Source organism: Benincasa hispida, chromosome 12 (assembly GCF_009727055.1).
Source record: "Benincasa hispida cultivar B227 chromosome 12, ASM972705v1, whole genome shotgun sequence".
NCBI lineage: Eukaryota > Viridiplantae > Streptophyta > Magnoliopsida > Cucurbitales > Cucurbitaceae > Benincasa > Benincasa hispida.
In genome coordinates this window covers 54,229,152-54,246,155 of record NC_052360.1, presented here as the reverse complement: position 1 = coordinate 54,246,155, position 17,004 = coordinate 54,229,152, and the positions used below count along the sequence as shown (strand labels likewise).

Sequence of the window (17,004 nt, the reverse complement as noted above, 5' to 3'; positions counted from 1 at the left end):
TTAGTCACTAGAGTCGTCGTCGGAGGTGGTTGGTGGAGCTCGGTGTTCTTCGTCGAAGTTGGTCGTGCGAATGTGGAAGTCAGTTTCTTTCTACGAAGGTGGTTGTCGGAGTGTCGTCGGAGGTGGTTGCCAGAGCTCGGACTTGGTCATAAGAGTTGGCCACCCAAAGGTGGTCATTGGAGTATGTTGCCAGAGTGTGGTAGCGGTAATCACCAATGGAGACCAATGGGTGGAACCATTAAAAACATTGGAGGGAGAGAGAATTGGTGTGAAACCCGAATTTCAATTTCCCTACTTAAGCAGGTAACTAAGGGAATTAACTAAGATTAAGGGAATTAACTAAGTATAAGTTAAATCCTATGCTGAATAGAAGGAAAATTTCTAAGTGTTGAATAGATTTTCCTTGAGTAGCTTTGAGTCGAGCATTAACTAGTGAAATTTGGCTAAATGTGAAGTCAAAAGAAGCCATGCATTTGGTGCATGAGATGAGGCTAAGTTTGTGGAAGTTAAAGGAGTTAAGCATTGAAGCCAAAGACAACCATACGTTGAGTTTATGAAGTTGCCCAATCGTTGGCATGACAAGGGACACATGTTGGCCGAAGCATTGGTAAGAGGCATTGGTAAAGGTTGCTCATGTATTGAGGCTGCGTGAGTGAGAGCGAGAGAGCTAGACATTGAGCGTAAGGCGCTGGGCGGACGATCGTATAGCTATGTGCAGTGCTAAACGATAGCACTACACGATCAGAGTAAACGCTAGATGATAGCATTAGACGATAGCGCTAAACGATGAACTCGGGCGCTAGACGATAAGCGTAGACGTTAGATGATGTACGAGCGTTGGACGATAGATGCAAGCGCTACACGATGAGCGTGAGCATTACACGCTAGGCGAAGCGCTAGACGATGGGCGTTGCACGATAGACGTAGACGCTAGACGATGGCGCTATACGATAAGCGGACGTGCTAGACGATGGGTATGATGCGCTAGAAGATAGGTGTCAGCGCTACACTATGAGCAAAAGCGGGAGCTACATGATAGGTGCAGGAGCTATGCAATAGGCTATGCGTTAGACGATGAGATTCAGCGAGAGATACGTGATAGCGAGAGATCACTAGACGATGGAGCTGCGCGATGTGGTGTAGGCACTGTACGATGGGCGCAGGCAATAGACGATTGGCAACAACGAAAGAGTTGGATGATGAACGATAGGGAGAGGGCAAGATGTTAAGCGACAACAAGAGATTAACTAAATGATGGAGTTATGCGATGATGTGCAAGAGCTACATGATTGACTAGACGATGAGCCAAGTGATTAAGCGGTGCTGAGGTTTGCGTTATGCAAGGCTGATGAATTCACACGAACAAATGGCTATATCGAGAGAAGATTGAGTTTGAGTTAGTAGGAGTTGGATGAATAGAGTTTCGTGTAAGGAAGATTTATGCATGAGAAGACAACTCAAACTTCATGCAAGCAGGTGAATGGCATGGAAGTAGGTGAATGGCAAGGAATAAGGTGGTGGCAAAGCATGATGCAAACACTCCAAAGTAGGAGGTATCTTGCGTTGAAGGCTTTGTAAGATGAGAAGGATTAGTTCCTTTGACTTGTAAATACCATCACAGAGTGCCTCTTCAGTTCATAACTCGAAATCCTCTAGAAAAACATTAGGAAGAATGTCTGGAAGTAGATTCGGAGGAAGACCAAGTGGTTCCAAGAGGAAGAGATACTGTCGGACAGTGAGGTCTAGAAGTAGCATCAACTTGGGGCGAAGAGTTCTCCTAGAATACTTGTGCGTTTTAAGTGATTCCAAAGCTACCTGAAAGCTTTGAGAGTCTAGTTTTCAAGGTAGGGTGCCAGAGAAGAAGCTCCAAGGAATCAAGCTGTAGAGTGAAGAAAAGATAGAAGGGTCGAGCTCTCAGGTAAGCTTGGGCCAGTCTTGATTTTTTGATGATTCCAGCCAAGCCACGAGAAGTTGTGAGCTGAGATTTTAAGGTAAGCTTCCTGAGATATTTTAGAGCATGTTTGTAGAAGGAAGTATCCCAAAATAAGGTTTAGAATTATGAGTAATCTGAGCTTAAAATTGAATATGGAATTTAGGGTTCAAAGGGGAGCTCGAGGAAATCAAGGAACTTTTAGATAGAAAGGTTCCTACCCTACCAAGGTGAGTGGCAATTTCCTTTAGGTCTAAAACATATCTTTTAGAGTGTGTATATACTTATGTTGTGAATAAGTAAATAGCATGAGAATGAGAATATGTGAACGGGATGGTCAGGGGGTCAATAGATCTAGTTCCTGAGCCCGGGAGCAGAACCTCATGGGATGGTCAGGGGACCGAGAGGTTTAGTTCTTGAGCTTATGGGAGGAACCTCGTATGGGATGGTCAGAGGGCCGGAAGGCCTAGCTTTTGAGCCCATAAGCGGGGATCTATGTGCACATAGGAGACATAGGAAACAAAGGGAACGCAAGTGAGTAAATTTTTATGACTAGTATCAGTTTAACTACCTACCGTGTGTGTAGGTAGAGTCGAGATCAGACTCATTCTGAGTAGTATCAGTTTAACTATCTACCATGCGTGTAGATAAGTTGAGAAAAGACTCATTCAAGGCTGAGGTTTGAGAATTAACCTCGTAATTGTGATATGCTTACATGTATTATTATGAGTTGAAATACACTCTAGAAGTTGCTTACCACTCACTGAGCTTCTTGAAGCTCATTCTTTCTTTCATGTTTTCTTCCTAGGTAGCGAAAGGTGAGAAGTTCCAGGGTGTTGCTAAGGTCAAGGTCTGCCACAGCCATAGTCACAGTTCCAGTTTTAAGAGTTGTTGTTGTAAACTCGGTAGTTAAGCCTAAGAGTTGTATAAACGTTGTACTGCTTGTAATAAAATGAGCTTAATCAAACAGTTGTTGTTTACACCTTTGGCTTGAAGTTTTATGAGAATAAAGAGGTTCAGATGGGCAGTAGGTATCACAAAAAGGTGGTATCTACGGTCTTTCACGCCTCTCCTCGGGCTCAGGAGGCAGGCTCGGGGTGGGGTGTGACAACTGGGGAGAGTTGGTAAAATAACCAACTCAACCCCACCAATATTTAAAAATGTTGTCAAATATTGAGTTGGTAAAAAATAGAAACTCAACCTAATTCTCCTTGGTTGTCAAACACCCTCTAAAAGATATTTCTTTTAATATTTGTAAGAAAAATAAATTTAGTTTGGACCTAATTTTTTGTAATGTCCAAAATTTCAGGAAATTGTATTTATTTATCTTGCATTATTTCGGATTTTAGGGTTTCAGAATTTGTTTATTTTGGACGATAAATCAATTTAAATTAATCCTTGAGAGATATGGATTTGATTCAATTATTAAAGATTGAATTTAAATTTTGGTTTAATTGGATTGATGGTTGAGATTTTATTCGCTTTGAATTTTTTTGAATTTTGGAGGAAGTGCAAATTATTTAGGGTCGTTACATTTGGGTCGTCATATTTTCTTTTAGAGTTTATGTTTCTACATGTTTTCAATATCTTATGAAAGTTGTAGAAACAAAAACAAGGTAAAACTTATACGAAAGAAGATAACTATCAAGGCACCGTTTGATAATTAATTGGTTTTTAGTATTTAGATTTTTTTTGGTTTTTAAAAATAAATCATACATGTTTGATTACTGTTTTTGGTTTTCTGTTTTCTAAAAACAAAAAACCAATAACATGATTGGTAATTGTTTTTGATTTTTATTTTTTAAAACTAAAAATAGAAAAAAAACATGTTTGATAATTGTGTTTTTTATTTTGCTTTTAAAAATCAAAATAAGTTTTTGGTGACTTTGTTTTATTTATTTATTTATTTTTAACAAACATCTATATTTATAAAACATTATCAATATTTTTAAATGTATAGATTAATCATAAATGAAATTAAGAAAAATAATGAAAATAAATATATCGATGGAATAAAAGAAAATAATAGTAACAATAATTTTAATTTTAATTTATTAATGCCTTTTGAGAGAAAACATATCACTCAATTAATATTGGGTCTCTTTTTCAAAAAGAAAAATTATTTTAAATGATACCGCCATTGAAAATATTTATAAATAATAGCAAAATATCACAGTATATTTGCAATAGATCGCGATAGACTACTATCTAGAACAATCATACACGGATAGTAGTCTATCGCTGTCAATCGCAGAGTGAAATTATGCTATATCGGTAAATATTTTGGTTTATTTTTCTATATTTGAAAATTTATCAGAAAACACACTCTCTCCAAGAGTTGGAGTTTTCTAAATTGAAATAAAAACTACAATAATAATTTATTAATATTTTCCAACCAAATATGCCAACCACCAAACCATAAAGCATTTTTATTATACATGTGAATGCACGTGTTATAAAAATTGAAAATTGTTTGTAAAAACGTTATTTCTATTATGAATATTATAATAATAAATAGATGCCCACTACTTAGTGTCCCAAAAGCCATATGTCACCCTTTATGTTATCCATGTGCCTTTTAGTTATTCATGCTTGTGTTGGGGTTAATGTCCTAAATCTCGTAGGGTCCTATAGTTTGTAAACATCTGTATGAACAAATGCTTGTGATGTAATAATATGAGATATTTTCTTCACTGTAACTATGAAATATACGATCTTTTAGTTGCATTTACTACAAACCAATAAACTAAGATATCTGGTTATCATTGTAACTTAAGCATGTATGTGGAGACATACAAGTGGATCATACCTTAAGCGATAACTTAAATGGTCTGTAGTATATGGATAAAGGAGGGAAACCTTATCCTTGTGACACTACGGATACAATCTGTTTTGTAGATGTTACAAATATTGTAAAGTGCTACAGATGGTCTGATCATGATCATTCATATGGAGGCATGCGGGCGGGGATGTCCTATACAAAGGGGTTTGTATAAGAACTGACCACAAAATGTTTAGTCTAGTTATATAACACCGTTCATGATAGAGAATTTCATTTCACTAAGATGACCATAGGTAACATGAACTTAATCTTGAGTGAGTTGGGAAGCTATACAAGATGGAATTCACTCCTTCTCCGAAGAAGGGGTTGATAGATTGATCCCTTAAGGTCTGATTCCGGGGCTTGAACGATGTGACACCACATACTTTCTCATGGCCCGAGAGGTGTTCACTCATATTAGAACTATGATGTATTGTTCATTAGAGGAATCGGTGGTACTTAAGGAGTTAGATGTAACTACAGGGGCAAAACGGTAAATTGGTCCAGATATACTTACGAGCGATCTATGAAGGGTTATCGTACTGTTGATTGGTTATATCCAATAGACATAGAAATATATCTGTAGTGGGAAGAGTGCAGTTATCGGTCTTTAGTGGAGTGCCCGATAGTTAACAAATGGTGGATTTCATGATTCAAGAGTTTAGTCAGTTATTCACGTACCGTTGGAGCTCCAAGCTATAGATCCATAAGGGAATCAACTTTTGGGTTAGTTTGAAGTGTTCAAATTAACAAGAGTGAATTTAATTATGTATGATATAATTAAATTTGTTCAATTATATGTGATATAATTGATATGATGTATGACATACATTAATTGGAGGAATTGATATAAATATGATTTAGATTAAATAAAGGAGAAAAGAACTATGGTTTAAATATTACATATGATGTGATATTAAAACTATAGGTTATAAACATATATGATAAGTTAGTTATTGTATTTATTTATAATTAAAACAATTAGATAATTATGATTGGTTATTTTCTACATAATCATAAAGGTGGAAGGTTATTTTCAATTTTGAATAACTAAAGGATAAAATGAAAAGTTTTTTTTCATTTTATTGAGAGATCGCTTCAATTAGTGCTTTACTAATCATTTACTCACGAGAGACTACACGATAGGCTTCACGAGAGACTAAGCGATAGAGCGACACTTACTAAACGATCGTGTAAACGATCCAGCGTGATTTACTAAATGATCAAGCATTCTCATTCTATGCGATAGACAAAGCCTTCTCCCACTTGCTTGATCGTGTAGTTCGATCGTTTCCTTCCTCCATCCCTCTACCAAATTCACACGGAGCCCACACCTCCTGAATTCTCACTCAGAGAATACCAAGGTTGTCGAATAATTGTGTCGAAGGGTGCTTGTTCAAGGAGAAGACTGTTTGTGATTACTAGATGATTGGCTAGGTGATCTGAACTATAGCGAGAGGTTATTGTCCAATTCTTCACGAGAGCAAGAGATTTACAGAAGAAGTGTTCTTCAAAGGTATGTCTCTCATTCCCTTTTTTAGTTGATTACTTAAGCATGCTGTAACTGTGTATAAGTTGCATAATTGTTCTGTATGTTTGTGAATGCGTTTAATCCTTTCACAATGAACTTGGAAAGATCTTACTTCCACTCACTAGTTCTCTTGAATAAGAGTTCCTTCAGCTTGGTGTCCATGTAAGTCCACATCCTACTTACCACTTTGCTTATAAATAGTGGCATTTGGTGGATCTTAAAATTTCACACACATTGGAAAAATTCCATACAAATTGGAGAAAGTGGAGAAATTTGAGAATTTTATCATTTCTAATTTTCTTATTTTGTTATATTTTATTTATTTATTTTAATATTATATCATATTTTATTACCATCTGTGTTCCCCGTTGTGCTCCTCAAATTCACAACACGTTATCAACACGAGCTCTTGTCATTTCTCCCGCTAAAGGTAGTTCCTAAAAGTATGTTTGTTTTTCCCTCTTTGTTATAATCAATAAATTTAATGTTATTTTGCATATTCAATATCTATTAAATTTCTAACATAAGTACAATATTTTATGATAGTGATATCATGACAAATCTCACAAAATTAGAATTTTTCACCCATGACAATAATTATTTGTCATGGGTATCTGATGCCGAAATCCACCTGGATGCTATGAATCTTGGGGAGACTATTAAAGAAGTAAATACGAAATCCAGTCAGGACAAAGCAAAAACTATGATTTTCCTTCGTCATTATATCCACGAGGGATTGAAAATGAAGTATCTTACAATAAAAGATCCCCATATCTTGTGAAAAAATTTGAAAGAGAGGTATAATCATAAAAAAAAACAGTTATTCTTCCTAAAGCTCGTTATGAGTGGATGCACTTGAGGCTACATGATTTCAAATCAGTAAGTGATTACAACTCCGCATTATTTAAAATAAGTTCAAAATTGTTATTATGCGGAGAGAAAATTACTGAATTTGATATGTTAGAGAAGACATTTTCTACATTTCATGTCTCGAATATGCTCCTGTAGCAGCAACATTGAGAGAAAGGTTTTAAACAGTATTATGAATTAATTTCATGTCTTCTCGTGGCCGAACAAAATAACAAGTTATTGATGAAAAATCATGAATCTCGGCCAACTGGAACAACACAATTTTCTGTAGTGAGAGTTTGGAATTTTAATAACAATCATGGTCGAGATCACGGTAGCGGTCGCGGTTGTGACCGTGGCAGAGGAAGAAATAATTATTATTTTCATGGTGATCGTTTTAATCATTCAAATTTTAAAAGAACCACACAAAATGATGATCACAAAGGAAAAACTCCATAAGTTAAGAATTCAGAAAAAAATGTTAAAAATAAATGTTTTCGATGCAGAATGGTTGGGCATTGGTCACGTACCTGTCGTACGTCAAAACACTTAGTTGACCTCTATCAAGCCTCTCTGAAGCAAAAAGAGAAAAATGTGGAAACAAATTTTGCATACCAAGACAATGATATATTTGACCCATCCCATATGACAAATATTGATATCGCGACTTCTTTGAATCTCCTGAAGAGAAGATTGACGCTGTTGATGGAACATCAAATGTTTCTTTTGATTTTGAGAATATCTAGACTTTATTGTTTTCTTTTATCCATCTTCATTTTTTTTAGTAAACTTTGTATATTTTAAATGTTGTTTTTCTTATTGTAACTATTTTCTTTTAATGAAGAAATATGGATCATTTTCATATGTTGAGTGTTTAAAAAATGAGCAAAGAAAATCTATGTATGGTAGACAGTGCAACTACACTTACAATACTTACAAGTGAAAAATATTTTTCCAAACTGACAATGCTGGAAGAAAAAGTCAATACGATGTCAGGTTTTGCAAACCCGATCGAAGGTTTTGGAAAAAAAATATTATTTTTCCTAGAGGAACAAAATCTACAATTTACAATGCATTATTCTCTAGTCAATCAAAGAGAAATCTTCTAAGTTTTAAAGATATACGTTGCAATGGTTATCATATTGAGACTGATAGTAAGAATAATGTGGAATATCTATATATCATATCCACTGTCTCAAATGAAAAACTTATATTGGAAGAGTTGTCTGCTTTATCTTCTGGATTGTATTATACTCATATACGAGTACTTGAAACATATGCAACAATGAACCTGAAGTTCATGAATCCATAAATATTTATAATTTGACATGACCGATTGGATCATCTAGGATTTATAATGATGAGGAGAATTATTGAGAATTCAAATGGACACCCATTGAAGAACTAGAAAATTCTTTAATCTAACGAATTATCATGTGATGCTTGCTCTAAAGAAAAATTGATAATATTAGACCATCACCAACTAAAGTGGGGATTGAATCACCTACATGTTTAGAACGAATTCATTGTGATATATGTTGACCTATTAATCCACCTAGTGGATCGTTTAAATATTTTATGGTATTAATAAATGCATCTAATAGATGGTCACACATATGTTTATTATCATGTCAAAATCTTGCATTTGCAAGATTACTTGCTCAAATAATCAAGTTAAAACCACAATTTCCTGATTATACAATTAAGATCATTCGTCTTGATAATGTTGGTGAATTTACATCCCAAGCTTTTGATAATTATTGTATGTCAATTGGGATAAGTGTTGAACATCCTGTAGCTCATGTTCATACACAAAATGGTTTAGGAGAATCATTTATAAAACATTTGCAATTAATTGTAAGACCATTACTTATGAGAGCTAAGCTTCCTTCATTTATATGGGGACATGCTATTTTGTATTCAACGTCACTTGTACGCATTAGGCCAGTAGCTTATCATAAGTACTCGCCATTACAATTAGCTTATGGTCATGAGCCAAATATTTCTCATCTGAGAATTTTTGGGTGTGCAATATATTCAACGTCACTTGTACGCATTAGGCCAGTAGCTTGATATTGTTGGGAATGGTATCCTAAATCTCTTGGTAGTCTCGTAGTTTGTAAACTCTGTAAACATATTGTTATTTAATAAAATAATTTTTATTTTATAAGCATTTACTAAATCCAATAAACTAAGATCCGAGTTTATTTTATGTAACTTAAGCATGTATGTGGAGACATATAAGTGGATCATGCCTTGTGATAACCTAAATGATCTGTAGTATATGGATAAAAGAGGGACACCTTATCTTGGTGACACTACGGATACGGCCCGCCTTGTAGATGTTATTGTAAAGTGCTACAAATGTTCTGATCTTGATCATTCATGTGGAGACATGCAAGTGGGGTATCCTATACAAAGAATTTGTATAAGATCGAACCACGAAATGATTAGCTCTTTATATAACGTCATTGATAATTGAGATTTACATTTCACTAGGATGACCATAGGTGACATGACCTGAATTTAGAGTGAGTTGGGAACTCCAAGGACGGTCCTTTGATTTGTATGGATGAGAGTGACCAGTTTGCCAACTCAACAAGCCTACCATTTTGGGATTCGTTTGATTGGGGAGCTGAGAACTCAACTACACAAGATGAAATTCATTCCTTCCTCGAAGCAGGAGTAAGTAGGTAAATTGCTCTCTTAAGGGCTAATTCCGGGTCTTGAACATAGCGACCACACTCTATCTTGGGAAGAAATGACTAAGTCATAGTAGGACTATGACTTATTGTTTATTAGAGTTATCAGTGGTACTTAAGGAATTAGATATAACTACAGGGGCAGAATGGTAAATTGGCCCAACTGTACTTACAAGCGATTTGTGAAGGGTTATCGCACTGTTGATTAGTTATATGGACACAGAAATATATCTGTAGTGCGAAGAGTGCAACTGTCGGTCTTTAATGGAGTGTCCGACAGTTAACGAATGGTGGATATCGTGATTAAAGAGTTTAGTCAGTTATTCACGTACTGTTGGAGCTTCAAGCTACAGGTTCATAAGGTCCCCTTGGTAACTCAATGGGGTCAAGTTGAGAATCAAATTTTGGGTTAATTTGAAGTATTCAAATTAATAAGAGTAAATTTGATTATATATAATATAATTAAATTGATTCAATTATATATGATATAATTGATATAATGTATTTGATACATTATTTGATTGGAGGAATTAATATAAATATAATTTAAATTAAATACCATAAAATAGAAAAAGAACTATGGTTTCTATATTGCATATGATCCAATATTAAAACTATATGTTATAAATATAATATGATAAGTTAGTTATTATATTTATTTATAATTTATTAATTATATGATAATTAATAATTATTTTTCTTAATAACTGACCTGAGTGGGAGGTTATTTACGGTTTACGGCTAACTGTTGGATAAAGATGAAAATAGTTTCANGTTATAAATATAATATGATAAGTTAGTTATTATATTTATTTATAATTTATTAATTATATGATAATTAATAATTATTTTTCTTAATAACCGACTTGAGTGAGAGATTATTTGCGGTTTATGGTAACTGTGAGATAAAAAGGAAAATAGTTTTCCAAATCATTAGAATATTCAATTAAGAAACATCTCACAGAAAAACTATCGAGTAAAAAGGTTTTACTAAACGATAGTATTAGAGAGCTAAACGATAAAGTATCGAGTTTACTATACGATAGTTACTCGTTGCTACACGATCTTGTATCAAGTCTATACGATAAACTTTTTCTTCTGCACGATCTTTTGATCATTTACTCGATTGTTTACTTCCTTCATTCCTATATCCAAAGTCATACAGAGCCTACAACTCCTGGATTTTCATACCGAGAATACCAAGGTAGCCTCGTGGTGGTGTCGAATTTTGTTCGAGGGTCGAGGATCAAGTTGTACTCGATTGTGATCGAGGATTTTCCAGTTCGTGCTGTTTGCTGAATTGTTCGTTACGTTCGTACTGTTAGACGTGTTGCTGAACGATCGAGGGATACGTGAAGAAAGGGTTTTTCAAAGGTATTATTTACTCGATCCCTTTGTATTTACTTTGAAGTAGCATGCTGTAATTTATTCTATATGCATAACTATTTCTCTATGATTGTAAACTTTTGAATTCTTTCATAATGGCGTTTGAAACGATCCGCTTCCACTCACTAGTTCTCTAGTTTTAGAGTTCCTTCAGATATTATATCCAAAAATAAGGATCTTGAACCAAAATCTGTTGAAAAATGTCGACATAGAAAAGATTGGCTTTAGTGGAAAGAAGCAATTGAGATAGAATTAAACTCACTTTCAAAACGTCAGATTTTTGGACTAGTAGTTCGAACACTAGAAGGTGTTAAACCCGTGGGATACAAATGAGTATTTGTGAGTAAAAGAAATGAAAATAATGAGGTTACAAGATATAAAGCAAGACTAGTTGCACAAGATTTTTTACAAAGGCCTGGTATTGATTTTGAGGAGACGTATTCTCCGGTGGTGGATGCAATGACATTAAGATATTTAATTGGCTTGACTGTGCATAAAAGTCTAGATATACATTTTATGGATGTAGTCATAATATATATATATATATATATAGATCTCTTGATAATGATATTTTTATGAGAATCCCATAAGGATTTAAAATACCTGAAACATATACATCAAATTCCCGGGAATGGTATTCATGGGAAGTTATATAGATCACTATATGGATTGAAACAATCAGGATGGATGTGGTACAATCGTCTAAGTGGATATTTATTGAAAGAAGGATATCAAAATAATCTAATATGTCTATGTATTTTTATAAAGAAATCACAATCAGGATTTGATGACTTGAATATAATTGGAACTCTTGAAGAGCTTTCAAAGACAATAGAATATCTTAAGAAAGAATTTGAGATGAAAGATCTCGGAAAAACAAAATTTTGTCTTGGTTTGCAAATTTAGCATTTAGCAGATGGAATATTTATTCATTAGTCAACTTATATAGGAAAAATTTTGAAAAGATTTTATATGGACAAAACACATCCATTAAATATTCCAATGGAAGTCCGTTCATTGGATATAAAGAAATATATTTCAACCTCGAGAAGATAATGAATAACTTATTGGTCTTGAAGTATCATATCTTAGTGCTATTAGTACAGTTATATATCTTGCTAATAGTACAAGACCAGATATTGCATTTTCAGTCAATTTATTAGCTAGATATAGTTCTTCTCCTACAAAAAGACATTGAAACGGAATTAAATGTATACTCCATTATCTCCGAGGAACAATCGATATGGGTTTGTTTTATTCAAATAAATCAAATTTTGATCTAATTGGTTATGCAGATTCTGGATATTTATCTGATTCACACAAAGTTAGATCTCAAATAGGTTAATTGTTCACATGTGTAGGAACTGTTATACTGTGGCGATTGGTAAAGTAGACTATAACGGCCACTTTCTCAGATTATGCTGAAATTCATATAATTCACGAGACTAGTTTAGAATGTGTATGGCTAAGATCGATGACTTAGCATATTTGTGAAACGTATGGCTTGTCTTCTAGTAAAAATTTTCCAACAACATTATACGAAGACAACACAACTTGCATAGCCCAAATCAAAAGAGGATATATTAAAGGAGATAGAGCAAACCATATTTCATCGAAGCTTTTCTACATTCATGATCTTGATGTTGGGAATGTCCTAGAACTCGCAGTTCATAAATTTTGTGTTGAACATTCTATTTATCAATAAAATATTATTGAGTATCTTATTCAATAAAGTTGTTGATTTTGCGTTCTATTATGAAAATCCAATAAACATATCCTGGCTATAGTATGAATACTTTAACTTTATGTGGTGACATAAACAAGATCAAGTTAATAGTATATAACCTAAATGGTTTATAAGTATATGGATAGTATATGGATGAAATTGGGTATCTCATCCTGGTAACACTATTGAATGCAACCTATTTTGTATAGGAAATACAAATGATATGATCCACAGATCATTCATGTAGAGACATGTGAGTGGGGGCATCCTATGCAATGAGTTTGCATATAGACTAGACCATAAAATAGTCATTTTTCTTTATAACGACCGTTTACTATTAAAACTGACTATTTCATACTTTAAGTAACTAGGATAACTCGATCTTAATCTGGAACTAGCTATGAACTCCTGTTTATACAGGATTATCCTTTGATTTTCCTGGGTGAGAGTAGTCCAACAACACTGCTCAATAAGCCTTTCATTTTAGGGATAAGACCTGATGGATAGTTGGGTCCTGCAAGATGGAATTCACTCCTACCCATTTTAGGACAGGTTGTTTTCTTAAATGCTGATTCCAGGTATTAAACAATCGGGGTCCTTCTTCTCATGATAGAGAAGGACATGATTCATAAGTAGTAATATGAATCAAAATTGTTCCAGTGGGAACTTAAGAAACAAGATGTATTTACAGAGATAAAATGGTAATTTTGACCCAGCTGTAAATACGAACAACCTGTGAAGGATCGACTTACTGATTATTGTTTATAAGGACAGAAATATATCTACAGTGGGGAGAATGCACTTATCGGAGCTATAGTCGTATGTCTTGATAGTTAACGAATAGTAATTAATTCGATTAAAGAGTTTTAACGAATTAATTACAAATTGTTGGAGGTGTAGGTCCATTAGGTTCCTCTACTGGCTCACTAAATTGGAATAACAAATTGAGTATTGATGTATAAATTAGGGTTATGAATTTGAAATATTCAAATTCAATTTTAGAGTTTTTGATTGATTGTATATGATACAATTATAAACATTTAATTTAAATGAAATTAAACGAAATTGGAAAATCAATTAATATTTAAATATAAAATTGATTTATCGATGATATTGATATTTTATTAATTTAATATTTAGATATTAAATTAATATTATTTTAATTAAAAAAAGTTTAATTAAAAATCAATTAAAAATAGTTTTATTTAATTAATTATTCTTGAATTAATTTTATAAAACTAATTTAAAAAATAAAAATAATAATGAAAATGTTTTTTGAAATCATTTTAAGTTAGCTAACTACATTTGATGGATTATCACCAAATTCGATTTCTTTGTGTGATCTTCAAGCTGGAGCTACCCTTCATATAACCTTGTACATTTGCATGAATTCTACCTATATATATAAGCTCCATGCATGAAGAACAAATAAGATTTCTAAGTTATACTTTCTGAAGTGATAACTTGAAGACCCTACATTCCCTTCACTTGTTCTTCATCAATTCAACTTGATTTAGTGTTTCCACTACACATTCCAACTTAAGCATAGTAGAGAAGATCTGGTGGTGTGGATCTCAGCTGAATTTGTGAAGGATATCTTCAAAGGTAATATGTGTTTCAAACCCTATTTTGAATATCATATGAACAACATGCTTAAAACTCAAATTAAATGTAGTTTAAGTGCGTATTAATTCTGTAGTCTTCCGTTGCATGATATACACTTGAAGAAAATGACTACATCACTGTACAACAAATTTGTTCGAAGGATAATCTGGCAGACTTATTTACAAAGGCTAACTTAGAGATCTTAAGTGATGTTTTCATAAGGGGAGTAAATATATTGTATTATTTTAGAAGTATATGTCATATGAAATATGTACTCTTTTTCCTTCACTAGGGTTTTTTTAGTAAGGTTTTAACTATATATATATATATATATATGAGCATCTAAGAGGGAGTATTATGAATATTATAATAACAAATAGATGCCCATTACTTAGTGTCCCAAAAACCATGGGTCACCCTTTATGTTGTCCATGTGCCTTATAATTATTCATAGTTTGTGTCCATTTAAGTCCACTTGCCTTATTGCACTAATAGCATTAAGATATGAGAAATTCGAGACTTTTCTCATTTCTTATTTTATTTGAGAAATTCGAGAATTTTCTCATTTCTTATTTTATTTGAGAATTTGAGAATTTTCTCATTTGTTTTATTTTATTTATTTATATATTATGTTTTATTTATTTAATATTTATTTATTTTAATATTATATTATATTTTATTACCATCAGTGTTCTTGTCGTGTTCCTCAAATTCTCAACAATTTCTTCTTTTTTTTTTAACCATTTAAAAAACATTTTTAAATTTGACAAAAAAAAAAAAAAGAAAACTCAATTAGTTATCAAATAGATCCATTTTTAAAAAATTAAAAATTAAATGGAGCACAATTTTCACATTAAGTTATGTTTTAATTGGCTTAAACATCGTCATAGTTCAATTGATATAGATTTGTTAGAATCAACTTTGAGATTAGAGATTGGATCGCCACACCCAAATTTCGAAAAAAATTACGTTTATTCAACTAAGTTTTTGGCAAAACCTTTTTTTTCAGAGTAAAACCCTACATGTTATTAAACCAATAATTTAAGGAAAAAAAATGAAATTATGGATTAATTATTTTAAAACCTAACCTACCCTTCAAAAACTGTCATAAATGCGCAAAAAAGCTAAATCAATCAGAAATAACAAATTCAAACAAATCTGAAACGGCTAAACCCACGAACTAATTATGACACCCAAAAAAAAACCGTAGAAACAAAAACTAAAACTGATAAAATTATTTTGTAATGAAAAAAAAACAAAAGAAATGGAAGAATTGAAAAGATTACCTTTGGTGAAGGCGCAAGAAATTCCAACAGAAAATGAAATACCAATCGTAAACAGAGCAAGCAAGATAAAATTCCATGGATGATGCCTATGATAAGCATACACGGACAAAGAACTGCAACCAAACAAATTATTATTAACAATCAAATAGTTATTAAACGAGGTTTTATGAAAAAAGAAAAATATAATATATATATATATAACCTATGAAAGTGAGATCACGATGCGATGTAAGCGATTGATACCGGGAGTGGTTTTGACGAAGAATGTGGAATGGGGCGGACGAAGACGACGGTGGCAGCGACGGCGGCGTGAGAAGCAATTGCATAGTGATGATGGCGTAAACTTTACGGATAAATCCCAGCGGAGTTGGGGATTCTCCATCATCATGGGGTAAATTGGTCATTTTCTAGGTCGCTTTGATGAAGTATCCCATTGGAATTTTGGGGTTTTTTTTTTTTTTTTTTTTTTTTTTTTTTTTTGTTTGTGATTTTTGATGGGAATTTGATCAGTTCTCTGCAAAAATTTGATGGAATTTGGAGTTGGAGATGAAGGCAGAGAACTGAATGGGATGGGAATTTTGGTTTTTGGGTTTCTTGCAATATGGAAGCTAATTATTTGCTCTATTTTAAATGTGCATTAACTGTCGATGCCTTTTTTTTAGGAAACCAGCGTTTCCCCATCCTCTTAATTTATTTACAATTTTTTAGTTAATTATTTTCTATATATATGAGTTTATTATATATCAATTGATTACATAATTAATTAATTAATTAAATCATAGGACAAATGGCAAAAACCATCCATAAGTAGTAGGGTTGTTTCTGGACTCCCTAAAGATAAAAATGGAATAATTTGGTGAAATAATAAAAAATAATTATAACTTCTGGCATTTACCTTTTCTCCATCCATCCTTTAAGTAGTTTGTTGCTCAATAAAGCATTCAAACTGGCAAATAGATAAAATATCATTTTTTTTTTTTTGGTTTTAAACAACAATATCATTTCTTCAGTTAAACAGGGAATTCGTTTTTTTTTTTTACAAAGGTTAAACAGGGAATTCGAAACTCTTCAAAATGGGTAATCTTATTCATGCATAAATGGATAATAAACTAAGGGTAATTGTTTTGGATAGTAAAACTGCCGAGAATATTTCTAAGTATAGAAAATG

The 17,004-nt window shown here is 32.9% G+C and overlaps 1 pseudogene; it reads right to left on the bottom strand.

The window, feature by feature from the left end:
• LOC120067566 overlaps positions 1 to 16,240 on the bottom strand; it is a 17,886-nt pseudogene extending 1,646 nt beyond the window's left edge.
• Between the last annotated feature and the right edge of the window lie 764 nt (positions 16,241 to 17,004).